General features: G+C 41.6%; 1 protein-coding gene across 2 annotated transcripts in view; it reads right to left on the bottom strand.

Annotated features, from left to right (window-relative positions):
- The window catches only part of AADAC (arylacetamide deacetylase), a 48351-nt gene extending 29478 nt beyond the window's left edge, over nucleotides 1-18873 (bottom strand). The window contains exon 1 of one of the 2 annotated variants that reach the window (XM_080604702.1): nucleotides 18773-18873. The gene's annotated coding sequence lies outside the window, so the exon portion shown is untranslated. The remainder of the gene's footprint in view (nucleotides 1-18772) is intronic. The other variant, XM_080604701.1, reaches the window with a different exon arrangement.
- Nucleotides 18874-22261: the final 3388 nt, after the last annotated feature.

Raw genomic sequence — 22261 nt, 5'->3', positions numbered from 1 at the left:
CACAGCACCAGTGGAGGTCCAACACTGTTACTTTGAATTAAGAAAAAAGAAAAAAGTCTCCCTGGGCCTTTAGAAATGATAAAATGGCCCAATATTCAGGTACTTGGTGTAAACTGACAACAAAACTTTTCAGTCCAGAAACCTTGTTACAAATGCTAAAGGTTTTTAATTCCAGCTCCATTAAAATCCCACATTTCCATTGAGATCTAGGACCTAATTTCTTTCAGTACAAACCACTTACTACCGGTATGAAATAACGACAAGTGACATGCTAACTAAAATAAGGCCAAACTACAAGCAGTGCCAGGAGAAAAATAAATAAATAAAACACATCTGTTTACAACATTTCTTCCTATTTAACACAGCCACTTTTCCCGCGTGGTTTGCTGTTGCTCTGCACTCGTGGGAAAGGCGAGAGCACGCAGCTGACCGCACACCAGACCCGCGGCAGCTGGAGCTGCCCGCATAGGGCTGGCGAGTGGTTCAGGTGTGAGGGTGGGCAATGCTAAATGGATGGCAGGAAATGAGACAGACAGTATCTCTGGATAGGCAGATTTATCTAGAAGACCCTGCTGCTGGGAAGCAAAGGAAGACCATGGTGTCTAAGTAGGAGTTGAGACAAGCCCTAACAGACAGGGTACGCTATAGGTTTAAACACATTCATGTTAAAAATACACCGGAAAAGAGTGAAAAGCATGACTTACACTCATTATCAGGAAGAGTACCATGGCTACCAAATTTCTGTACTGTTAAAGCCATCTTAACTGACATATAAATGGACTAACAAAATACAAAACTAAAAACCAAATCCACAGGGTATCAGCTGCAACTATGCAGAACTCACCGGGTCAGCCCAGCTGCCCCCCAAACAGAGGCATACTTCAGGACATTCTCAGCTGCTTATGGGCTTTTAATCCCTATTTTTAGCTGTTGGAAATCTGACATGTATTAAAAGAGAATTGCTTTTTTTTTCCCCCACTTCAGATCAAATTGCTCATCTGCCTACACTTTCTGTAGCCCTGGGATCTGACTGCTCAGCCGTGCTCCCGGCCATGGGCTCGTGACGGCTGGCTGCTGGCGGAGACCTCCCCGGGGGCTCCCTGGCCTCCTGCCTGCAGCCTGGGCTGCAGCTGCGGCCCCTCTCCCAGGGCGTCCTCCCCTCCGGGGGCAGTGGCTGCCACAGGTGCCGGACGCTGCCTTTCAGCCCTTACAAACTTTTTGTCCTTTGTGCGTTATTTCCAGTTCCTTCAAGGGGTCTACACTACGAACAGTAAGCTGGGGACCTGGCAAAATCCCAATGCCTTTTTTTTTTTTTACCTTAATTATTCACTTAAAAGAGAAAATGCCAGCCACATCTACAGCCAAAGCAAACATTTTTCTGCATTACTGCTACATTTAGCATCTGAAGAACTGATACTTGAAAGAACATACAACACTGAAAAAACAGGAGGCCAGATAGATATTACACAAAGCATGCTCTAACGTAACTTCTTTAAAGTTTGACAGAGCTCCATGACACTTGAAGCTTAGAAGGATTATTTCTGCCCCTTTTTGCCTCCCCAGATTTAAAAAAGTAATAATCTAAGCCAAACAGAAGTACAGCCTAGAGGTAAGTGTTCACAAAGAGCACGGAAAGTCTCTCACAGGTCACCAAATTTTCTGCTGCTGCAGCAGTCAGCCTTAACATAAATTATTTTAAGAAAAGGCGCACTATGCTCTGAAGATCAAAAAAAAAAAAATCCTACCTGATAAAATTGAGCCAAAGTGCTAGGAACTTTGAACTCCCATTCAGAGCATCAATTTCCACGAAGGCTCGGGTTTCTCACTGTCTTCAGTTATTGGTCTCCTAACAATCATTCAGGGTAATTACCTCAGAAATGGTAGATATTCATAAAACAAATCTGATTCTCTCTATGAATAGTGGCAGACGTTGTGAAAAATCTGAAATATCAGCTGAACTCTTGAATAAAGTCTCATGACAGACCAGCAAAAGCAGAGGGCTGTCCACTTTCAGCCTTCAGGCTGCCAATTTTCAGCAACACAAGATTATTCAAAAGGATCATAGAAGGCTCCAGGTCTTGAGAAATTATTAAATCAGATCGCTGATCTGTGATGCAAAAGGCATTTCGTAAGGTTACAAGATGCTCTGCTGCGCTTTAACCTGACATACACACAGGACGGGGTTTTCTCAGCCTGGTTTGAGGCACATGGTACAGGTTCAGACAAGCAGGTTAACAGCCCATGGCACCCTCACCGTCTCAGCTCCAGGCTCTGGGCATTTTCTACCCTTGATTTTTCATCAGTGAGAGATTTTCCATTTCTCACCTTTTAGCCAAACTGCTGATACTCAGAAACAAACAAGTTGATCCAAGAAGCCCGTTTGCAGTCTGCATCTGGTCAACTACACTCCTCTCGCCCCAACTCTGACTTGTAGTATTAATGGCTTGTTATAAGCCTTGTTAGTTCTGAATGCACTTCTAATGCACTTTTTCCTGCATTTATCTGGACAGCTGTTTTATACAAGACACTAAAAATCAACTAGCAATCATTTTGAAAGCACGTGGAGGTGGATTGATCCTAGCTTACACAATAAACATTTGCCAATACACTGAAAATTTTTAAAGTATTAAAGAGTACTGTTCACACGAAATATCCCAAATGTCACAAAACAGATGACAAAACAGTGATCTGGTTCACAAAGAAAACAATTTTGATTCTCAGATATAATTTTTATCCAACGTCTCAGACACCCTCTGAACTTTGATTAAAGCAGTTGAAGAGAGAGATGCCAATTAGCAGAAGCTGCAGTAATTCCGGCATGTGCTGATCATTCTCAGTGCATTGTTTCTGCCTTCCAACCATTACCCTAAGACCACCTGAGCTACTTTCAGAAATAAATAAATTAAGGGGTTTTGAACTCACATGCGTATGTAAAGTAGCTACTTTGATCTGTTTGTAGTTAGAACAAGTTTCAAAACGATATCATAAGCTGATGTGATTTATGCAATGGATTTTGCATATGCAATTTAAGTGCTGACTGCCACGTATGTGGCAGAGACCACAGCAACTACAGGGCTGGGGAGAAAACGAGCACAGAAGAGTGTTGGATGCCTGGGAACATACAGGGAGGAGGCTTAAGTGAGAGGAGTCAAACGTCCTAGTGCTGTGGCCTAAGAAGTTTAAAAGCGAGCGATGTTCAGCATTCCTGAATTCCCTGCTGACTATAGCTTCTGTGCAGTATTTCAGCTTCAACACAAAACTACAGCTCATAGTATTGGTGAACAGAAACGTAACAAAGAACAGCGTGTACATCCAGAAAGACAGTGGAAATTTCCACATTCACTTGTGAAGTCGGTTCAGAATGGAAATGAAGCTGAAACATTCACACTGTGCAGGCATCCCACACGACTCTTCAGAGCTACTGAGCACATATTGTTTGAAGGAACAAACTCGCAAAAAGTGCCGTGCAAAGATCTTTGTACTTCTGTGCCTAACTTGGGCACACTGATAGTGCTTTTAGGGTAGGTGCACATAAAATCAGATATTTGCACATTCAAACAGTTCCTTGCCAACTGTCCTTGAACCCCTTAACTCTGCATATCACCCGTGCTTTCCTCTTGAACAGCATAAAGTGTAAGACAGCATGGTTTTGGAAGAAAGTCGAATCTGATTCTACCTATTAAACTAAGATATTCAATAAACCGTCACGTACAGCAGTTCTGATGAGCTGGTTAAATGTCGCCCACCTTATGCACTGCATACAAAACAAAGAAATCTAATGGGAGGAAGGCTGAGCTTAAATGGAAAAAAGATATGCCATTATACATGACAAATGGACACGGCATGGATCTCTAAAAATCCTGGAAAAAAATTAGCGCCATTCTCAAAGAAAACACGAGTCTCACTTGAATCCCTGTCCTTTTTAAATGACAAATTTCTACACTATCACAATACTTATTTTTACTACTTTATTGCTAACAGTCATATAATTTTAAATACTTGAAAGTTATTTAAAAATCCCTGTGTATTTTAATAAACATTTCTTACTCAGACTCCTGCTCGAAAGGCGTGCACGACAGGCAAGGTACGTTACACATGCGGTGACAGCCCCCGGGGACCCGGCCCACAGGGCTCTTCCCCCACAGCTCAGGTCACCCCGGAGTCCCCAGCCACAGCCCCCGCGTGGGCTCAGCCGAGCCGGTAAGTCGCACAGCTTCAGCCTCACTATCGCCCAACTGTCTCTTGTCTGTGATGACTTACTATAAAATTGGAGGAGTCACCTCATATACTTTTTTGCATTAATGTCTTCTGCTCTTCATTAGTCTGAAGCATATGAGGCGAACACTTGAAGGAGTCACATCCTCTTACTCTGATTTTACTTTTTGCCTCCTAGAACCACTAAACTGATACCAGTTTTGTTATTTTGTCCCTTCAGAACTACCCTGTTGTGTCAGTTACAAAACCAAATGTAATCAAATCCTCTGGTGGAGAACACGCCCAGGCCAAATATTTTGTCTCAGTGGAACACCCCTCAGTATGGGAACGCTGCCCACACACTCATCTGTGGAAGCAGACGAATAATTTTTGCAATGAGCACGCTGAGAATTAGTCATTTTTCCTCTTGTTCACGGTATCACAGCAACCATTTAAGCTATGTGATGTCTGCAGGTAGTGGAACATCACTAGTCTGCAGGTCAAACAAGCCCATTTGCCTGGAAGGTTTCAGCCCGGTGACAAGGATCACCCACTGCTGGCCATTTATGCACTACTCTTCCTTCTGGCCCTCTCACAGCCCTTCCTTCTGGAATGGTATTCCCATTATGGCTGTTGATACAGTGGACTTGAGGCATAATTCCGTAGTCTTTATAGGTGTTGGGGTCATCCCTTTCTGTCCACAAAGTAACTGCAGACACTTCCGGTAGTTCAAGACAAAACGTTTGCAAATGTTGTCACTGGAAAATGCAAAGCACACTCCTCACTAGTATTTCTGGCTGTGTTATCTTCCAGGAAGTCTTGCAGTTATTTCTACAGTTGCAAGGCTTTAATTACAAAGTCATTTCTGCTACATGGCTGCAGCAGCCACACATGAAACAACTCACAGCAGCTATAACAGACAACTGAGATGGCAAATTAGGGGAAAATAGTGCGAGACAAAACAGATTTTACACTTCAGCTTTCTAATGAGGACCATAAGATGCACTGCAAGTAAGGTCAGATTTACACGGGGAGATTAGTGCTTTCAGAAATGTCTTCTGTCAAGCTGCTGGGAGGGTGGCAGAGCAGGGACAGGAAGAGGCAGGCAGGACCAGCTTGCAGCTGAAGAGCTGCCACACTTGCTACAGGACACACGCTCTCCTAACCCAAGAAGGAAGCCTAGAGCAGAGAGCTTATTTTATCCAGAACTGGTCTCCCCAGTGGCTTGTATGTATCCCTGCCATTTCTGCAAATTCATAATGGTTGGACTTTTGTCTTATCTGGGCAACTGGCAAAGGGACAGGTAAGTTCTGCCTCTTCATCTGCCAAAAGCAGATAAAGCTCATGGATCCAATGCTATGATTCTGCAAGCACAATTTACATCTAGCACTATGGACGACAGACGCTGGGACAAATTCCCAGGGGAAAAGTCTACAGAAACAGTGGAGGAAGCATATGGCATCCTCTGTATTAGAAAACTCTGTATTAGAAAACTTGAACCAAAATTGAGGGGAAAGGGAAGAGCCAACACTAGCAAAAAACATCCATAAAAGAATGTCCCACAGAGCAGAGGCTCAGCATAAGGGAAAATGTAATATGTTTGAATAATAAAGAAAACATAAGCTCGATTTTTTACACTACTTTCCAAAGCATCTGCATTTAAAAGATTTGATCCATCTGGCCTCTCTGCCAGATGTTTCTTATACTTTTTGTAGCAGAGATGGGTGAGAACAAGCAGAGCACATCTCTTTGCTCAGAGCAGCCTGCATGGGAATGATTGCATTCCCACTTGCCTGCCTTGGAGGCAACCTGAGCTTCACAGGGCTTGGCACGAAAGCAATCCAAATCACGGATTGTTGCTGTTCTGCACAATTTTCAATATGTGAGTAAAAAAGATTTGGTTTGGATTGAGCAAATAATTGTATTCAACTCCTACATTTGTTGTAAAGCAAATTTCTAACCATTTTTCACTGAAGAGTTCTGAAAAAGATTACATGAATTTTAGAAATATTTCCATCACAAAATCCAAGTAGTCCACAAAACAAAAGTTTTGAGAAAAACTGTGCTACACTGGGGAGTAGAGTCCTCCTGCCAAAACCACTCAAGAATCTCACCTGCTGTGAAATCAAATCTCTATTTGAAGGCATATCATAATGTAGGTACAAAAAAAGCACTCTCTTCCCTGCCAGCAGCTAAACTTATGCAGTGATGTGCATGAAGGACCTCTTCCAATACTCACACACACACACAACACTTCCTCTTCTTCTTCTACCAGCAAGACTAGCTTGCTCAGAGGTGTCCAGACGAGGGAAATGGAGGGAGATCAGCTACAGGGAAAGACAGGTACGTTTACAATGTGGTGTGTGCTCTCAGCCGTGTGTTTTGTGAACACCTGCCTCGTGCTTCTGTCAGTTTCCTGCAGGGTTCTGAAAGAAGCTGTAAAGACCTGTGTTTATTAGAAGTGCTTGTTAACATCAGGTTTATAAATCTGGAAGACAATTACCAAAATTCTGCTTGTGAACAAAATGTTGGTAGTTTCCCTCCCCAATGCAGGAATGAAACCTTTTATAAGTCAATGCGATTTAATTACCACCAGGTCAAGTAACCTTGTGAGCTTCAGGAGTATCAAAATAAGGAAAGCTCAAAGCCACAACTCCAGAAAGCGTTCATGTGCACATACACATAATTGCAGAGACTGAAATAGACGGTTCTCAGGCCTGTGCTGATCTCTGCCAAACCCTTTCTCCCTTGTGTTCACAACCATTTAACCCCCTCTCCTAACTAACATTTACATACATGCAGCTTACTGTTCAAACTCTCTGAACACGTTCTTCCGTTTTCCTTTAAAAACTACTGTCACCTTCCTGGGCTCTATCCTCCCCACACAAATAAAAGCTATAAATACGCCACTCCTCGCAGACGCAGACCAAGGGATCCTCCTCCTGTCCCGCTGCCCCACAGGGCTGTGGCTGCAGGCTCAGCCCAGCAGCAGCTCCCCCCGAACCCACCTGGCCCTGCGGGGCAGGCAGCCCGATCCCTGCTGCTGGGGCTGCCCGTCGGGCTCTGCCTTCACCTGGGAGTGATTTCCCTGGTAAAACAGCGGTTGGATATCAAAACCAGCTGCCATGTGTGAGCGTGGCCGCACGAGAGCGGTTGGAGGCCTGGGCAGAAGGGAACGGCTGCAGCCTCGGGGCTGGCGCTCGGAGGTCAAAGCCCACCTGCGACAGTGGCCACTTCCTCGGGACAGCGCGAGACTGGGAGGAACTCCCACGAGGGCCGGGGCCCCCAGAAGCTCCACCACCTCGTCTCCAACCGCCTCACTCGTTCAGAGGCAGCACACCGTGCAGACAGCCCGCAGCACGCACCCCTGCTGCACTGTCACCCCAAATTAAGCCCCTGATGCTGCAGCGCTGGGTGAAAGAGTCAGACATTTGATACTGCCCTGGGGCCAACATAGGAACCAAATTAGAATGTTTTCTTATTCTTACTGCTATTACAAGATGAACATAGCATGGAAGTCTTCAGTTTAGTCCAACGTGCATGACTTTGTTCTTACAACTGTTTAATACTGTTTTTGTGAAGTCACTCTGGACTTCACATTGTAAACAAAAACAGAACAAAGCCAAAGGTTATCTGCTAAACACACAGCAGATAAAGCATGCTAGAAGCCAAAAGCATGTGAATTTATAATCTAAGTACTTCCAGACGGTGACACTCTGGTCCTGCCTAATCTCACTGTCAGAAAGTGTTTTTTGCAGCATGTTTTATTTTTGCAGGATTCAAAAATGTATTGCATCTTTAAAAAAAAGCCAAGTTGTTTACTTTTTTCTTTCAGTGAACAAAATTCCGGAAAAAAGTATTTTCAAGAAAAGGAAGGCAGTATGCCCCTGCAACAAAGAAGGCCAATAGCATCCTTGGCTGCATTAACAGCCCTGCCATCAGGCTGAGGTGATCCTTCCCTTCTGCTGAGGCCATACCTCAAGTGCTGGATCCAGCTCGGAGCACCCTCAGTATAAGACACAGCTGGACTAGAGCATGCCTGCTATGACAAAAGGCTGAGAGAGCTGGGACTGTTCAGCCAGGAGAAGAGAAGGCTTGGTGGGATCTTATCGACGTGTATAAATACCTCTAGGGAGGGTGAAGACAGGATGGAGCCAGGCTCTTCTCAGGACAACAGACAAACCAAAATACAGAAGGCTACCTCAACGTGAGGAAAAACTTTACTGCGATGGCCCTGAGCATGGGCTCAGGTTGTCCACAGGGTGCTGGGGTCTCCTCTTCGGGGACCTTCAGAAGCCACCTGGACGTGGCCCAGGGCCCTGCTCTGGGTGGCCCTGCTGAGGCGGGGTCTGGATCAGATGGACCCCAGAGGTCCCTGCCAACCTCGACCAGTCAGTGATTTTGTGAAAAGAAAAGAGCAGTTGAGTTCAAATGTAGGAAACTGATATTCTGGCAGGGTGCAGCCACAGGTTATTCCACCTATTCTCTGCTTTCAGTGTTGAGTAAATGTTGCCTTCCTCAGCAGCTCTAGGGGACACGGCCTCTGCTTGAAGGAAGAAAAAAGGTAAGTGTTCATCCTCGAAGTAGTTCTGTCCTGTATCAAGTACAAGTCAAAGCACAGAGAAAAAGAACAGTGAAGTTGCTTTAAAACAACAAACTTGGTGTTTCTCATGGGTAGCTAGTGCCTCTGTTACAAAACTAAAGAAAAATGTGCAAAACATTCTCAAATTAAGATGAAAGTCTTCTGTGACTAAATGCAATATTTACTAGAAGTAAATCTGGTATTTACAGATTTGTTTTTTTTTCAAATGCTTTGAACAGAAACAAGACTTTATAAATACACTGGAAAGTGTTTAAACTTCAGCCAGGGTTAAATGTTCCACTTCATAAATTAACATTGGCTTTTGGTTGACGGGGGAGTAGTTCAGCATGACAAAGGAACGTCGTATGGGCTTCTTGATGAAGAACAGTTTATGACAACCAGTTTCCAGTTTGTAACTTCTATACAAGCCCATATTATATCATGTTACAGAGAGCTAAGCTTGCTTTGGAAATAATTTGTCCAATTATACTATCCAAGCATCATCAGCACTAAGACAGCTTGGGGAGGAAAGACATTTTCTCTTCATACCATGAAAAATGTTGGAAAGCATGAAAATTAGAGGCAAACATTGTTGTAGAAATAAGAGAAACATTGCTCAGAGATTTCCTTACAGAGCTGTCGAGCATGTGGTTTAAGAACTGCTGAAAGAATTAAGGGCACATTCCTTTCCACTTGAGTCAACAATTTTCTTCATATAAAAATTACTGTTTTAAGCTTACTGTTGTGGAAAGCAAACACATTTACTAGTTTTTAATAGAGAGTTAATAGCTTTTAATGTAAAGCTTTCAGCCAAGGGTTCACTATCTAATGAAGCTTTACCCAAGAAATACATTAAAGTCATTACTGGTCCAACTATCTACAGTCACTTGTTTCTGTCATTCAAGAACAGAGTATTGCCAACATCCTGACCTAAAAAAAAAAAGGTTATTTTTATAACATTGATGTATTTTACCTACAGGTACCTCCTCACGGTCAGCTGAAATGAGCACGTCTGATAACCTTCCTTTGTTGGGAAAACCACACAGAGGCCACGATGTGACAGAGCCGGCGTCAGAGCGCGGTGACTGGACGTGCTGCTAGTGCCTGCTCCCCGCGAGCTTGGTGCTCAGCCCCAGGTCAGCCCCTGCCTTCCGGAGGTGCCCTGCCCAGGACCAGAGCAAGGCCACGGCTCTGAGGCTCCGGCCGAGAGCCCAGGAGCACCGTATGCCAGGTCCCTCAGCAGAGCTGGGGCAGTGCGAGTGGGGAGCAGATACATGAGGTCAAACCATGGCTCGTACCCCACAGCCCACTGGGGCTTTGGTCCCGCGCAGGGCTGGGGACACTGCTCCGTGACCTGGTGGCCACCGCTGAGCACAGGAGCCCCCGACAGCCATCATTCAACGCAGCACTGCTTCGACAGCAAGCAGAAAGCCTGAGACGTGCAGGAGAGTTCTTAGGGAAACAAGACACCCCCATACCTCCTAAGGACATTCCCAATAAGTAACCTTGCCAGTCAAGTGAAATAGAATCTCTCACTGGCTGGCATCAGCACCGATGTCCTACCTTGAATGGGACATATGGCAAAGCGTAGGAGAAATGCAAGCTACAAACCAGATTTATGATAATACAAGTATATATTTTTTTTAATTGTAGGGTTCCGTAATCAATGTAGAGTCTATAACCATCATACAATTTCTATTTTATTAATTTCATTTTGCATTCATCAGCATGCCAGAGGACAAAGAAAAAAGGGTTTAGTCACAGAATGCTAAGAAACAAAAGGAACCTGTAATTAAGAACTGTGTTCATCTCTTACGGAAGGGTTATTAGGGAAAGGGGAGGGGGGTGGTAATAGAACAAAGTGCTATTCATTCAGAGGTAAAGCAGTAAGTCCATTCCTACTCCTAGTGATGTTACAGACTTTACTGTTGATTACTTCTGCAATAGGATGAAGTGCAATGTTACTTATTTTCTTATCCAAAGCTTAAAGCATGTTGTGCTAAAGGAGTGCAAAATAAAGGGTTACCAGGCATTTAATAAACAGACGCTCCTGCTGACGTTAGGACGGCAGTTGTGCTGTTTTGGCCCAGCCTCTTTGCAAAGCTCACAGATGTGTGGGTGTCTCATTCCTTCAGCACACTGCGTGCCTCTGGAGAACCACGCTGAACTGTGCACGTTGGGAACCTTCCTGCAGTACAAACGCGTCTGAAAACACAGATAGGACTAGCTAGCATGCGGATGCAGGCACAAGTCTCAAAGCCTTTGTTTCTCGGTGCTGTGAAATCAAACCATTACACAAAGAGAAACAAGAGCTTTAGCTAGCTAATAGATTTTAAAATTTATGTTCTTGGAAACACTATTTAAAGCCTTTATAAGCACTTGTGGTTTATAACACAGATACATGCTTAGCAGCTACCCGCATCACAAAAGCACGGCTGGGGAGTTGGCTGGTGGCAGTTCAGGCCTGGAACGAGTGCCACCCTCCCGCCACCCTCCCGCCACCCTCCCGCCACCCTCCCGCCACCCTCCCGCCACCCTCCCGCCGCTGCCCGCTGACGGCTCCCCCGCGGCGGGGCTCAGCCCCTCCGGCCGCCCCGCACCGCCCCGCAGCAGGATGCGGTCTGGCTGCCGGCGCTGCTCCCCTGCAGAAGCAGCGGGCCGCCTTTGAACACGCCTGGCCCCAGGACAGAGCAGCCTTGAGCACAGACAGGAGGGAGCCAGGCTCCGGAACATCCATCTCAGCATTTCTGGGAAAGTTAGAACAGCAGCTGAGCGAGTCTGGTATTCTGCTGCTTTTGCACATTTTATTTGTTAATTGTTCTGCTTCCATCTCCTGTTCTTGGAGGCACAAGTTTGCCTGCTCCTTTCACTCCCCGTCATCACCGAGGCTTTTTAATCCAAAACTGAATCCATTCCTCCCTGTGCCAATAAAACTTCTACACCACTGAAAGATGCAGACAGGATGGAGGAACCCCCTTACTCTTCCCTGTGTGCTCCCATTCCCTCACCCCCGTCTGTCTCTTCCCATAGCAGATGCCTTGCCTTTGTGGCAAGATCCTGCCCTTCCTCGCCCTGCTGGCGAGCCAGGCTCCTGGCACTAAGCATTCCTTAGCTGTGGTTACTCTTTTAATACATAACAGACAACATGAAACAAAAAATCCAAAACAGTGAATACCTACCCAGCCAGCTTGTGGTTTATAGGCCGCATTGTGAATGAAGATGTCTTTAAAAAAAAAAAAGCTATATTACTTGTCTGGATTTGTTTCAGTTTTATAAATAAAGTTTAGCTACACACCAACTGACAGACATGTTAATTTTTTCAGTAAAAAAGTGAAATCACATAGATGTCAGATTCACATGCAATACTAAGTATAGTCAGCTTTTTTTAAAAATCATTATTTCTTCTTAGTGCAATAAAAAATGATGGTTTGCTTTTGTTTTTGAACTGTATTCAATTAAAGACTTAGTAAAACAAAGCTTTAGACTCTTAATGCATCACCATTTAATTTTTGAATGCAAGCCAAGGAATAAACAGAAAAGAACATTTATTTTAGTGGCTGTCAAGTTACTTCCAAATGCTCTCTATTCCACATCCCTAACTGAAAGCTAATAAAACAAACCAGATTATGCTGGGCCGAATACAAGGGATCCCAAGGCTCAGAGCCTGACTCCTCACCAGAGGATCACTGCGTCTCCCAGGTGTCCCGCGGGTCCTGCCGCACCTCCAGCTGCAGAAATGCCCCACAGGCACCGAGCAATCCCCCCATTGCTGCTGCAGGAGGGCAGGCCCAGGAGCTGCCCTGCAGTTTCAGTACTGAGAAGCAGAGCCAGGAGGTAGAGCAAGAGTGCACGCAAGGCAGAGAGGGTCTGTCACTGCACCTTCTACAGCTTCCCAAAAAGACTGGATTTGGCATTAAGGCTTATGCCAGCAGCAACAAGGAGACAAGAAATGGGAGTAAGGTACAAGATAAACTTAGTTTTATTGCTCTCTGATCTGTATGAAAGCATCAGATTTCTTGAATGTTAGGACAGCACTCTGATATTCTATAAGAAATTTTTAATGGAAGAAAACTGATTTGGAATGCTTGCAACACTCATCCTTGGAGAGCATATTACATTCAGTAATGGAAAGGTCATTTGAACTGACTTATGGTTCTGACACAAACCAACAGAAACATAGAGTTAAGGCTGAAATATACAGCATGTTTCCAAAACAAATGAAACATAATAGCAGTCACTTAGGAAACCAGTAAGAAAATGCTTTGCGCTCCACCAGTCTGTTCTTGCCCTACATACATGATAATACAAAAATCGTTTGTTCCATCTAGCACCCCAAAAGTTCCCCCATCTTATTCCTCTCTTCATTAAGCTACAGATCAGCAAGCGGCTCTAGAAGAGCTAGCAGAGAGATGGCATTTCCTCCTCTGTTTCCCCTAAACACCCACAGAAGTTAGCACTGGTGGAGCCAGTTTGCAAATGTCTAAAGGTAACAGTCCACCCTGATGGGGCAAAACCTGATTCCAAATGTGTTTTAAATGAAGTATTGTCTAAAAATAAAATAAAAGTATTCCACAGCTAAATAAATGCTATTACAAATTTAAGTGAGCTTTTTTGGCTGTACCTGATCAGACTCCAGATTCATGAAAATGGAATGAAGTTTTCTCTGGTAAAAACAAGTTATGAACTTCTGGGCCCAAGAAACCTAAAGCTATGTACTTGCCTACAACTCCAGAGCTCAGGGCCATCCTACTGAAATAAAGCTTGAGATGCCTTGAGTCATACAATCAACTCAAAAATCCCACCTTTCCTTTCAATCAATAAATTAATAACATGATACAAGTAGCACAGGTTTTTAAACATTGCCTTTATGAATGTATTGGAAATTATACCAATGACTTCGTTAGTATAAGTGTGACTCCAGTAGCCTATATTTCTATACGTCCCACCTCACACACTATCAAGGTCACCTCTCCTCAACATTTTAGGTACTTGAATTACAGCCCACTGCTGCGCTGAACACATTTCTACACTTCATCAGATTTTAGACATCTGTACCAATCCAGTTAAAAAAAAAGTAATTGCAGAGTTGCATCTGATTTATATAACGGCTCTTTTTTTTTGTACTAGTACTAGATTGGACTTGTGGACAACAAGAAACTGCACAATATTGTTCAACGCTACAACCTAAGTACACAGACTTCAGAAATCTCACACTCAGATGTTTGTATAGTAGTATTTGGAAGAGACCTTTTTTTTTCCCCCTGAGGTGATTAATTTTAAAGCAGAAGAACATAAAACAAATATTTTAAATATAATAAACAACAACATAGCTTTTAACATTGTTTAAAAGCTGATCTGCAACATTCAAAGCAGAGTTCAAAGGAGGTCAGCCATTTCTCATTTAGTTTTGTCATAGAAGACAACTGTTAGCAGAACGCCAGGAAGAAGACAACCGTTACACAACAGTCCCTGCATACCGCTAAAGCCTCTGCAGGACAGTATTAAGACAAAAGTAGCACAAGAGACAAGCAGCGATCCTTATTTAGCTACAATCTCATAACCTCATTATAAAAATTAAAATTGAAAAAATATTTTAATTAGGTGTTTTATACTTAATAATTGAGACAGACTCAGTTGAACAATTTGAGACAAAGGAGAAAATGACAACCTTAAACACAATTTTTCACTCTTCTAATAAATGTCACTTTCAAACTGATTTCCCTTCTCACAAAATTTTCAGATGTTCATTCAAGACAGAAATTATTCAACTACTTAATATGAAGGTTTTTAAGAAGTCATACCAATGTATGCGCCTTTTTAATTAGCTTATTGATGCAAGTACTCTGTAAGACCAACACCAGCATGATTTCATTGAACGTATTTGTCCCCAGAATCTGTATGTTCACTTTTTGCTAGTACAGCTACAGCAGAAAAGCTTTATATTATAAATTAAAAAGTATATTTTCCTGTGGAAGTTTATTTTATGTGAGCCTCCATAAACGTTCAGCAAGTGAAATAACATATATATATATATAAGATAAAACATTCTTACTTCCTATACTGTAAGAACAAGAATATTCCAGAACAGTGTTCTCAGGCTTTTTCCTGTAGAACTGGCATCTTCCCTTCCCTTCTCCCCATATTTCAATACAGAAAAACCTCCAGTTTTCTAGCGTTGACCTCGACTTAGCAAGATCTGCAAAAGAACACCTTTTGCAAGAGATCTTATGTTCTGCTGCTGCTGGTCTTCAGTTCTAAGCCTCAAACTACTTCATTGAATGGAACACAGAACAGCGTTAGCGCTTGACCAAGCATAGGCTGAGCATACGCTTATCTTAAAGCAGCCCCAGTAGGTTTGTGTACATAACATCAGGCAGTCTAACTCACCTTTCTAACATCTGAAAATAATGAAGTTCTCTGGCTAATTAAAAATGCTGACAAATAGCAAAGTTTACCAGCCCTGCAGAAGAAAGACTGCAGCTGAGAACTGAAAAAATCTACATGACCTTAAAGCATTCCACTTTTAAATTTTTAATTGTGAAATAAAACATAATACAATTTAGAAATACTCTCATCTGTTACTTTGAAATAAACAACCACACCTCCTTTCTTTTACCTGAGAGGTATCTGGTTATTTCGGGAGGTAGGTGGGGTGTTCTATTTTTATTATTATTTGTTTTAAAGACTATTTAACAGACAAAATAAAGGACAGTATGCAGGTCCATCTTCATAAGGAGATCACAAATTCTTACTTCATCACAAGCAAAAAATATCCATGCCTTGCACCAACAATCAATGATTTTTGTTTACAGATAGGTTTTAAGATTCTCGTTAATTAACTGCCGGAACATCTTCCTTTAACTATTGCACTGTACCTACAGGTTACACAGGCTTATATATTTTTAAGCAACAATATATTGCTCTTTGGACTCACTTATTTTTACTTAAGACACCAGCAAACTCCACTTAACAATTGTCACATAGTTAAAGATGGCATCGTCTATTAAACAACTTTGTTATTCCAATTCCCACTGATACATTATGTCAGTAATGAGAACCTATTTAAGGGTGTTTGTGTGCGTAGTCATGACATTTTTGCATCACAGGAACTGTGATCACATTTTATAAGTTAATTTAGTGTTATCCTTAGAGCATAAGAAAGTACAGCCTTACCCAGACCATTATAATAAATAAAAAGTAAGAATCATATATTTTTTGAACTGATTACTTTGCTATCTCCAGGAATTGGTATCTACTGCCCAGTAGGTGCTGAATGCCTCCTGGTGGTGAAGTACCCTCAATTCAGTGACCGCATTTACAGGTCACACTTTTTAAACTATCATATTGGGCAGTCTAAGGACTTTCAGTTCCAACCCAAATTATATAACTACACCTTGAAGTACACAGAAGACAATGGAAATACCAGAGATTATTTTGGCAGGAGTTTAGAGTAGGAATTTATTCAAGCAAAGAACCTGAGAAGGCTTATCTCTGAAAACTCAGACTCGAATCCATGTCTTGCCTGGCTTGCCCAGTTCCCATCAAGCTACATGAAGTCCAGCTCTTCTCAGACAGGTTTTGATGCGTTCTTTCTCCCAGTGCATTGGCCTCTGAGCCAAAAGAGGCAGGGGACCCCACATTGCCTTTTGGTTTAACAAAAGAGCACAGAAACCAACCTGAGGAACTGAAACTGTTGTAAAGCACGTGGACCAAGTTTTCCTACCATCCAGGATCCAACCCAGAAGCATTCAGCATCAGAAGCCTTACCAATTTCAATAAAGCATTGTCTCTGAAACGCACAGCAGGCAGAAGAAAATCCACACATTTATACAAACTCTTCATCCTTATCAGATTATAGAAATTAATAACTATAAATTTCCATAAAAGGAGGAAAATATCATGTACTCTTTCTAGTTCAGTATTCAACCTATAAAATAGCACAAGGTGCTGTGATTATTGCTGATTCTTAGTTTAATTTCAGAATAAAAGAATATCTTATTGTTCATACAAATATTTTATTATGGCCATTCCTTACCTTGCCCTGACAATGACTTAAACTTGCAATGCTAAACCCAAAGCAGAGTGGGCAACAGCAGCCTAAGACACAGTTCCTGTTCAAAGGCAAAGGCACTAAAACAATTTACTACAACAGACTACCATGCTGGGACCTGAGACAAACTGCAAGAACTTTCTTTCTCTGTGAAGTGTCATCCAGAAATGGCCCCTGAAGTTTCACAGGATTTTATATCTGATCTTGTATTCGTCCCGGTAGGCTGTTTATGCTGAAATACTCCTTTCCAGAGCAAGTAGCTGAGACAGTACAAATGCTTCTTTGAATTCAAATTAAAATAAAATAGCTCTATCATCATAGTGTCTTTAATAAAAAAAAAAAAAAAGGAAAGAAAATTTGCTGCCTTGTCTTATCCATGTAAATTCATAATATAAAGTAGACATCAGTAAGTGATGGCATGCCTGATTAGGTATCTTTATAATTACCTACAGAAAGCAACACAAAGGCTCTTCTAAATCTGATTTCTATATTGCTTTTGAAATTAAAATAAAGATATTTTAACTAAAGCTTGAGATTAACATTGGAAGTATCCAGTCTACATCTGCAATATTACTTTAACAGCAATATCTGCATTTCAGTTCATCTGCTGCTTGAATATATTTGCAGGTTAACACCTCTGCTTGCAAGGTGGTCTGAAAGGAGATTGAAGATCTCATTATAGATCACGTTTAGTCACCCAGTTTGAGAATATGTTCCAATAATGAGGATAGCAGATTTTCCCAAGGCAAACAGAGTTTTAAACAAGCTTTTTTTCATTAAAAAAAATACCTGATAGGTGATCCCTCTTTATGCCCATCTCTAATAACCACCCAGGTGAAAGAGAAAGATATTACAACTTTTCGCAAGGCAAGAAAACAGACCTTTCTTAATTAAGTATGTTACTATGTATGTGCCTGTATTGAATGCACTAAGCAGGAGCTTTTAATGTGTCTGTCAGTACTGTGGATGATTTATCAGGCCCCACGTTAACTGATATGGTTAAAGTTCAAAAGCCATAGTCAGCGGGTGTCCTTGGCTGCTCAGAGCCAGTGCAGACATCAATAATAACCTATCCCAATCAGAAGAGATCAATTACTTTCTGGCTTCACGTGTGAGACGCTCAAAGGTCAGAAGGGTACACAGCAAGAACAAAAGAAAGCCTAAGCTTGTGACAAGAAGATTGCAGACAAAGCTGCTTCTCTGCTGTGACCCGTCTGAACTAAAATGACTTGAAAAGGCAGGGTCAAGGTACAGAGCAGCGAGGCAGCTGAACTCCACGTAGCATTCTCCACACCCTATAGAAGAGAACAATTCTCCTTCTTAGGGGTTAATAGAATCCGACAAGGGACATAAGAGTTTAGCTGTTGGTGAAAGTTCATGTTTGTTTGCAATGTGTTAATATTGACTAAAGTCATCTTTACATTTTACAATTAATTCAATATCTGAAACAAATACTCCAAGGACTTTAATGTAACTCCCGATTTACGCTTTGCTCCTGGTTCTCAAATCATGCTCTATCTATGCTTATAAGTTTGCATTTGTTTTGTTTATAGGGGGGAAAGAGTTACTTATCCAGCAGAAAAGGAAAAAAAAATACTACAAAATATTTACACTGTTCTCCATCCTGTAGGTTCCAAGAACAATGCTAATTTACTTGTCACATCCCCTTTAACAGTAACTCCTTTGAAAAAGCATAGAAAACTTGGAAATTAACGTACCCGACCTACAGCTTCACCTTTCCCTAAAAAGGGAATCCTTGAAAATGCCTTATTACCTTAAATTTTAAGTCTTTGTTATTGATACAAAATGATGGTCACAAACTAGCAACTGACAGCAATGTTTAACCAAGCAGCAACATACCTTATAGTGTTTTTCAATTATTGGCTAGAATACAAAAAATACACATATATAAAAAATCAGAACAGTTGCATTGTATATTACAGTACCAGCCTTTAAGAGAAGGACCTCAGTCTCCACAGGGCCTTTGCTGCATCACCAAGAGAAACCTGGGCGCCACTGGAGGTTTTGCAACAGTAATGAAATCAACCTGCAGGAGAAGTATAAAACAGGTGAATACAATATATAGAGAATACAGAAAAGCAAGGAAAAGCAGAGGCAACAAATAATCAAAGCATGTGTTGTTTACAGTGACAGTCACTTAGCTTTTTACACTAATTTTATGCTAATTGAATTTCAGAGCATTTCAAACAGCTGGGAAGAATCAACATAGGTGCCAGAAGCTGTTGAGTTCCTCATCAAAAAGAAAACATTATACCTTGACTGGTTCTAGTGATCGCCCTGACAAAATCTGCGTCCCTGTAATTTGTGTCCTCTGGTAAAATGCTAGCTATTAATACCTGTCACAATACAGATGATATTTAGAAGGACCAACTTTTTAATGTAGATGTTAACTGCAAAGCAGCTAGTTTTACTTTAGATGCCATTCTCTGTTGCTATACATACTCAACAGTACATGGAAAGAGACCTATTGTCTCCTGATAAGCATTTACATTGCTGTAGTTTCACTGAAATCATCTGTATTTCTTTAAGCAGTAACAGAGGAGTAGGAATGGAAACAGGACCAGGAAATCTGAGGTGCATTGTGAAGTCAGACTTTCCCTTCTGAAAATTAACAAGGCCACTGATTTAAATCAAAGTAAAACTGAACTCCAACAGGATTATTGTCATGAGATTTTGGCAGTAGGAAATGAGAGTGGAATCCATTTGCCCATAGACTAGCTGCCTTGTTCTCTCTGCATCAATAGAAACATTTATTTAAGCTTTGTCAGCATTCAGTACTAAAACACCAAGGTTCAAACTGTATGCCTGAATGTGTTTTCTTATATGTATGAGAAAAACTCAATCTTCTATAGATCTACTCCTCTAACATATTGCTTGGTTTCTTGGAGAGTTGTATATAGCAATGCATTGCATAAAGCAGGTATGACTAAAAGTCCCCATATTAATATTTGCATAAATACACTAGCAATTTAAAAACACTAATTGTATTTTAAGAATCAATGGATGCTTTACTGGGAACTTGTCCAGTTCATTACAATAAAACTAAAGCGCCTAACCATGGCCTTGAGCCACAGAAGTGTACCTAACTGTGTTATTTTGAAAATCCCCAGTGAGGCACTCAGAGAGTTGTGCAATTCTTTTAAAGGCTGTCCAACAACCCACTGAGTCGGCCCTTAACAAAACCTTTCCGTAGTTATGTTAGTTGCTCTGTTAGAAACCTGCATTTCACAGTCTGGAGAAAAAGACTCGCTTTAAAACTTACTTAAAGAAACTGATTTATATCACATGCTTTAATCAGGTGCCAGAGTTATGGTACTGCTCCTGGAGGTACTGTGGTCACGTCTAAAAACTGCCATATTTGCTTTAGAAAACCAGATAGGATGACCTGAAGATTTGCAGAGGGTGTACCCTCTAAGTAAAAGTAAACTTCCCCTTAATGTCTAAGAACTTGAATACATTACTTATTAAATTAGAATTTTCTGCATGCTCTTTAAAGTCCAGTTTACTTATGTTCTTAGGCGCTCAGCCTCTGAAGCTAAGACCTATAGCTCTGAAGAGTACACTGGAAATACCACAGTGAAATGTAAAATACCAGTCTGGTTCTGGCTCTGTCTGTCAGAATGGGTCAGAATGCCTAACTGTGCATAAAAGATTCTGATATTGAAGATTTAATTTGGAGCATTTAGGTTTAGCATTTAGGTTAAGACAAGCTGAGAAGATCTTACTGAAAGTTGCTGCTGAAAGTGCCACGCAATTTTTTGCTTACAGCCTCATCCCAGGACTCTGACTCATTTCGTTAGGAACGGAGGAGCATGGGCGTACAGCATCTTCTCCCAGAGAAACAGGTAGCAGCAGGGACTCCCTTCCAGATGCAGCAGTAGTTACTGCTGCAGATGTGAATCGGCTGTTCTCGTACTGTACATTTGTTTCAGGCTTCAAAAACTTGGCAGATGTAACTGCCTCGTCACATCTGCAGTTTTTTCCACATGTAAGTTATGGTAGAAGCTTTACTTTTTTCACGGGAAAATAGTTTTGGATACAAATAGAGGGCTCTGGGAGCTGAGTGATCCCTCTAGCACTAGGCATGTATCATTTGATCGGTTTTAACAGATTCCTACCCTCCTACTTGATTATTAAAGAAAAATGAGACGGTAGGCAGCCTTGTGCCCTGTGAAGCAAGTACACACGGGATTCAATTCTTGGATAGATTTGGATCTTCTACATTTCTATACGCTTTACTTTTTCAACATGAATTTTAAAATAACATATTCCTAAAGCAGCTAACATTCTCCTGTATCACAAATGTTAATATTTTGTTTTGCTTGGTATCACTCTCCTGTTTAAGAAAACAGTAAGACAATCCAGTTCTGAAAAGTGAGACACTTGATCTGGTACCATACAGTGAATTGGCACGGAATGTATTAGGAAAATTTGGCCGGCAAGAAGCTGTGAAGAAAAAGACAGAACATGAAAACATTTTGCAAAGGGCCTCTAAGGAGAACCGCTGTGATGTGGAGAGAAAGGATATCTTCATGCTATGAGGAATGGAACGAGGCAGAGTGGGAATGTTGTATGGTGGGAGCTGAGACACCTGGAGTAGGAGTAGGGGTCAGCAAAATCAAAATCAGCCAGAGCAGTCTCACAAGGGAACAGTAAACGGGGGGTGGAGGGGGGGATTGGCCAGTATCTGCAACGGAGGAACAAATTACAAAGTAAACAACAACCAAACAAAAAACAGGTACGTTATTCAGACTAGAATTTCACCAAAAAAGTTATGCTATCATTGATGCATAAAACACATCCTTAGGGCGTTCTTTAAAATCATGACCTGCCCCGTTAATGTAATGTCTTTCAACTACTATAAATAAAGGGATTGTTCACAATTTCCTCCAAGATCTCAGCGTTGTGATTCATCACAATTAGCTTGAAAGAAACCAGTAATATACCTAAAAGATATAGAAGCCTTGGGCAACAGCTCCTAATGTGCATAGACAGCATAAAGCTCCCCTCTGCTGGTTTCTGCTGCTGCCACACCAGGAATAGTAGTATTCCAGTATTCTGACTTATTAACAAGGTTGCCCACTGGAGATGCAGACTTGCTGCCTGAAGAGTAAGAGTATTCTCATTTTCCGAAAAAAAAAAAAAAAAAAAAAAAAAAAAAAAAAAAAAAGGAATGATTCCTTTCATATATCATTTGCTTTCTGTGACATCATTCTCTAAAGTTTGAGTCATATTTACATTTATTCACCCTGAGGAAGAAGAAAAAGAAAATGCTCATTAAAAAGTAAGCAAAAAGTCGAAAACCAAAATAACAACACTTAATTATGAACTCTAATACAAGATGGATTGAAAAGCCTGTGTATATTTGACTTCATAGGCCTGGCTTTCTTCAAGGATACAGAGTTGTAAGTAAT

The sequence above is a fragment of the Anser brachyrhynchus genome (genome assembly GCF_964034855.1).
Source record: "Anser brachyrhynchus genome assembly, chromosome: 9".
NCBI classification, from domain to species: Eukaryota; Metazoa; Chordata; class Aves; order Anseriformes; family Anatidae; genus Anser; species Anser brachyrhynchus.
This window is presented reverse-complemented; position numbering and strand designations above follow the sequence as displayed.